The 5,318-nt window shown below is 59.9% G+C and overlaps 1 long non-coding RNA gene across 1 annotated transcript in view; it reads left to right on the forward strand.

Annotated features, from left to right (window-relative positions):
* Positions 1 to 5,318, forward strand: part of LOC121104807 — a 29,830-nt gene that overhangs the window by 16,691 nt on the left and 7,821 nt on the right. The window contains exons 4-5 of the long non-coding RNA XR_005837190.1: positions 2,426 to 2,473; positions 2,622 to 2,869. This is a non-coding gene — a long non-coding RNA (uncharacterized LOC121104807). The remainder of the gene's footprint in view (positions 1 to 2,425; positions 2,474 to 2,621; positions 2,870 to 5,318) is intronic.

Raw genomic sequence — 5,318 nt, forward strand, 5'->3', positions numbered from 1 at the left:
GGTGGCTAAGTGAACAGACCCCAGGCCAGCCCCCAAGGCCTCCCCACTCTGCCTCTGAGCAGCCAGGGGGTGGGGGTGAGAGGGCAGAGCTCTCCCTACCTCTGGGGGGCGCGTGTGGCCACCTGGCCCAGGCAGGGTCAGGCCAGAAAGCGTCTCCCGTTGTGCGCCAGGGCTGCGCGTTCTGCACTCGGACGTGGGGTCTGCTGGGCCTCTTGCAGAAGGGGCTGTTGTCAACTGGGCCTGGGGCTCAAGCACCGTCATACCTGGTCAGCAGAGGGACGGGCTGAGAGGTGAGCGTGGCACTCTGCTCCCCTAGGTGCCAGACAACAGGTGGTCTAGGAGACCCTGGAGGGGGCCCTGGGGATAGTCTGGCTGGCTCAGTTCCTGTGCGTGGGAGGGGGTGCTGCGGGGGTGCACCCAGGCCCTGGAAGAGTGGGCTCAGGGGTACCTAGGACGTAGCTAGGATGACAGGCCCTGAGGAAACAAGGGGACAGATCCCTTCTCTTCTCTGTCCAGAGCCAGCCCCTTCTGAGGCCAGGTGCTGCAGGGACAATGACAAGGAGGGGAGTGGAAGGGGCCTAAAACCATATCCTTGGAAAAAATGACCAAATAAGCCTCTGGTGCTGGGCCAGCCTCAGTGCAGACCCCGAGGGAACCCTGGCTTCTGCTCCCTCTGTGGGGCAGTGTGCCATGCACGCTCATGCATTCTTATTTCTGTGTCACAGGGGACAACTGAGGCTCAGAACATTCTGGAATAGCCCCCGTGCATGTCTGGGCTTCCTGTTTCCAGAAACCAAAGTGCTGGCCACTGTAATGGACAAAAGGAATTACAGTTATGTCAGGGTCTGCCCGGGGCTAAGAGCTCTCCCAGTGAGGACAGGGAGACAGGCGTTAGCTCAGAACCTGGGGCCCCTCGTCACCACCGGAGGTGTCCGAAGGTGGTGTGTGGCGATGGGATGTGGAAAACGGGCGGATTCTCATTCCAGAGCCCCAGGCAGGCTGGCTGCAGGCGGGGGACAGGCCCGCCACGCGGTCAGCTCTCGGGCTCAAGGATGGCCTCGCAGGCCCCTGCTCTGGGAAACAATCTTACTCTGATCAAATGCCTTTGGCATTTTTTTGAGAGTCCAAGAATGTGTTTAGGGGCACTGGGAGCCCTATGGTCTTGCTTTCCACTGGGCACATAGTTTTGCCGCATAACTAAAAGGCAGTGACTGCTGGACCACACGGCAGGGAAGGTATGCGGGATGGGCTCTCTGCTCCGGCCTGGTGGCGGTGGACGGCAGCCAGGGGAGGGGAACTGCAGGCCGGACACCTGGAGCGGGGAGTGGACGGGGGTGGGGGGAGAAGAGAAGGGCCCCTCCTGGCAGGAGGGCCTCGCTCGACTGGCTGTGAGCAGAGAGCGTGCCCCAGAATGGCCGCCCTTCAAGGCTTCAGGATCTGTGCTCCTTGGTGGAGCCTTTGGGCATCTCGTTTTCTCTTTTCTCCCCCAGAAAAAAATTCAGCCACATCCCCAGTTTATAGATAACGTGGCAGGAATAGGAGGTACATGTGTTGGGGGGGATGATCGGCACGGCCCCTCCTCCAGACACAGGGAGCTGGGGTGTCGTACCAACTTCCTGGGGTGGCTGTGACACGTGCCACAGACAGGGTGACTTTAAACAACAGAGATTGGGTCTCCCCCAGTCTGGAGGCCAGAGAGAAGTCCAAGATCTTGGTGTCAGTGGGGTCGCCTCCCTCCAGAGGCTCTAGGGGAGGGTACTTCCTGCCCCTTCCAGCTTTTGGGGGCCCCGTCCCCACAACCCCCACCTTCATGGCCATGTGGCCCCTTCCCTGCACGTGTCTTTCCTATAAGAACACCAGTCACTGGATTGAAGGCCCACGCTCCTCAGTGTGAAGACCCTACTTCCACAGAAGTTCACACTCTGAGGTTCCGCCTGGGTGTGAATTTGTGGGGGGGGGGGGTGCAATTCAACCCAGCAGAGGGGTTTTCTCTCGGATGAGCATTCACCAGCAGCAGCTCTTCTCCTGGCTTCTCATAGTGGACGCCTCAACCCAGCCATGTCTCCAGCGGCCCCACGCTGGACATTAGGAGGACGGAGAGCAAGAAAGGGTGCAGAAATGAGGGGACGGTGGCAGGGGTGGACTTTGGTGTCCCGTTTGGGTTTCAGTCCTGGTCTCGCCAGCTGGTAGCTGTTTGGCTTCAGGTGAGTTGCTGAACCCACTTGGGCCTCAGCGTCTGCGTCTGTGAAATGGATCTGTTGGTCTACTCCACCGCACTGGTGTCACTTGCCGATTCTGTGGAAAGGACAGAGAAGAGACCCTTTGAGTGACACCGGGAGCAGGGTCTTTGGGAACAGCCAAGGGTCCCAGTGCTGCCGCCCACTGGCTGCACAAACCCTTTTCACCTTGGTTGCTTTCTCTGCAGGAGGGGGATGTCCTTACCTGGCCGGCTTGCAGTGAGGACAGATGAGAGGTGAGCGGGAAGGTGAACGTGGAGCCAGCCGTCCACACAGCTCAGCCCCGCTGGGTGTGCAGCCCTGGGGCCCCCCCTTGGAGATGGTCAAGGAGAGTCTTGCAGATTTTGATCCCCTGTCCCCCTGTTGACTTTGGTCCCCACACAGGTTTTACTGGCGTTGTTCACGGCCGGTGCCATCAAGAAAAACCTGGGGCACAATTCTGTGTATCAGCCACATCTGGAGATGAAATGGGTCATGGATGGGCCGCGGACGAGTCCGGAGTGGCCGAGGCCGGGCTTCACGGCATGAGCAACATCCTGGAGTCTTCCTCTTGGATGCTGGGCTGCCAGGACGCTGGCCACGCAGTGTCCATGGCCACGGAGCCACCAGCAGATTTGTCTGCAGTGTGACAGGTGGGCTGCCTGCTGGCACTGCACAGTGAAAAGCATGCATTTATCCGGGATTGCGCTCCTCATTCAGAAAGTGGGTCCCAGGGAGGGGGATTAACTTGTAGCTTCACTTTTCCATGGGAATCCTTCGTGCCTGCATGGGCCAGATTTCCTTCTAGATGCCGACGCCATGTCAGCTGGCAGGGCCCCCGGTCCCTCTGGCTCTACACGTCCTTGCTCTGGGCCTCTCTGTCAAACAGCTAATGATCCCTGAACAAACATCAGTGTCCTGGGGGAGCTCCTGTTGGAAGGGGCCCCGCCACGGATCTTTTGTGATGTGGGGCTCAGCAGGGCATGCCTGCGGTCAGCCTCCCACTGCCGTGCTGTCGTCTGGGTGAGCGGCCCTGGCCTCACCCAGCCGCCGGGGTCCCCGTGGCGTGCTCACCTGGCACAGAGAAGCAAGGATAACCAGGAGAGGGACTTTTGATCTCAGGAGGGCTGGCACTTTTGCCAAGAGCCCCCAGATGTCTCTGCCTGGCTCCAGCCCAAGCCAGCTTCGCAAAGGGAGCTCCTTCCAGAGAAGCTTTTGGGAAACACCTTTGACAAATGGCTTCATGCGGCGGCCTGGAGTGCCGGGGACCCAGCCACAGGGCTCCTCCTTGGCTACCAGCCTGGGTCCCAGGACGCAGAGCCATATGGCAGGTTCAGAACGTGAGCCAGGCCCCGACATTCCTGCGTGGCGGCCCCCATGGCCACAGCCCACTCCCCATCTCTGCCAGCTGGGAGTTCTCGTGAGCTTCGAGTGCACTTGGGGTGGGAGAGGGTGGGTGGGAGTGGGAGGGTTCCCACACTTGGAGCCGTGCGCAAGCAGTCACGCCACGCAAAGTGCCGCCTGGCCCTCCCTGGCCGCTGCTGCAGTGCAACGATGCTTCACTGGCTACTGACGTGGCTNNCGGAGTCGGGGACACGGCCGGGGCCTAAAGTTATTTTCGTCCTGCTCAGCCAGGCCGATGGTCTTTAATAAGGCCATCGTGAACATTTCCTTGTAAGCTCGTCTTAAGGAAATGTTTGCGCACTGAGCACTTTCCCACAGCTGTGGGACAATGTGCTGTCCCTTGCCAAGGATCACTTTTGCCATCCTTGTCTTTCCTGTAGCTGGAGGTGGGCCTGGAGACCCGCCAGGCCCGCGCTGCCAAGCCGCCTCCATTGATCATTATCAGGATGCGTTTGATTAATATCTGACGTAGCAAGAGGCCTGTGCTTGGCTGGCAGGGGCTTCCTGCTGCCAAGGGGCCGGCGGTCAGAGGCCCTGCTCTGTGTGCAGGGTCTGGGGGGCTGCAGCTGGCAGCGGGGCGGGCACCTGGGCCGGGGGAGGGGGTGGCATGGGAGACCGCGCTGGGCTCGGCCACGGCCGTGTGAACGGGCAGTCCAGGCATGTGCCCGGCTCTTTGAAGCACTTCTAGTTTGCCCAGCTCGGGACGCCCAGTGCGGACCTTTGCATTTCCAGTTCATCCAGATCCATGAAGCAAAACCAACTGCCCAGTTCCCCTGAGGCCTGCTGGCCCTGCCTCCCAGGCCTGTCCGCCTAGGGAGGCGTTTGTGGGAAGGTGCCTCTGGGCGATTCTCTGAGCCTGTCATAGGCTCCTGCCTGTAGTGGGCATCGGCCTCCTCACCATCTTCCTGCTTGGGGACACTTGGAGGCCACAGCCCTCGGGCCAGCCCTCTGCCGAGCTGTCAGGATGGGGACATGGCCATAGAACAGGGACAGCGAATGGCAGCTCTGGGGTTTTCAGGGATCACAGCCTCTGGGTGGAAGAAAGGGGTCTGGAGCATGGACGTCCAGGTGGAGAAGACGAGGACGGGTCTGGTGTGTGTGGCTGGGGTAGCGACGTGGAGAGGGGGCAGTGGGCTGATGGGGGTGGGCAGGCCTGGGGTTCCTGCTGCCCAGTGAGCGAGTGACCTGGTGGGTAAGGCGTTGAACAGGCATGTTCTAGTTGGGAAGTCCCTCGTGTTTTTGGAAATGGGCCTGGGTACTGTTTGTGTTTTTTTTTGTTGTTGTTTAAAAATTTTATTTATTTATGTGACAGAGAGAGAGACAGCCAGTGAGAGAGGGAACACAGCAGGGGGAGTGGGAGAGAAAGAAGCAGGCTTCCAGAAGAGCATGGAGCCCAATGTGGGGCTCGATCCCAGAACCCTGGGATCACGCCCTGAGCTGAAGGCAGACAGTTAACAACTGAGACACCCAGGCGCCCCTGGAGTACTGTTTTTGAGTTGAGGAACACTGAGGAAGGCCCTGCCATTAATGCTGCTGTGTTTGCTGAGCACCAGGGTTTGCTGAGTACCGCACTGGCCCAGGGAAGTGTGGTGAGCATGGCAGGTGCAGTCCCTGCCTGAATGATGCCCCAGGTCACGCAGCCTCTTCTGTCTCAGCTCACATCTGTGAGGTGGGGGTACCTAGAGCCCCCACTTCTCA

The sequence above is a fragment of the Ursus maritimus genome, unplaced genomic scaffold (genome assembly GCF_017311325.1).
Source record: "Ursus maritimus isolate PB19 unplaced genomic scaffold, ASM1731132v1 scaffold_23, whole genome shotgun sequence".
Taxonomy (NCBI): Eukaryota; Metazoa; Chordata; class Mammalia; order Carnivora; family Ursidae; genus Ursus; species Ursus maritimus.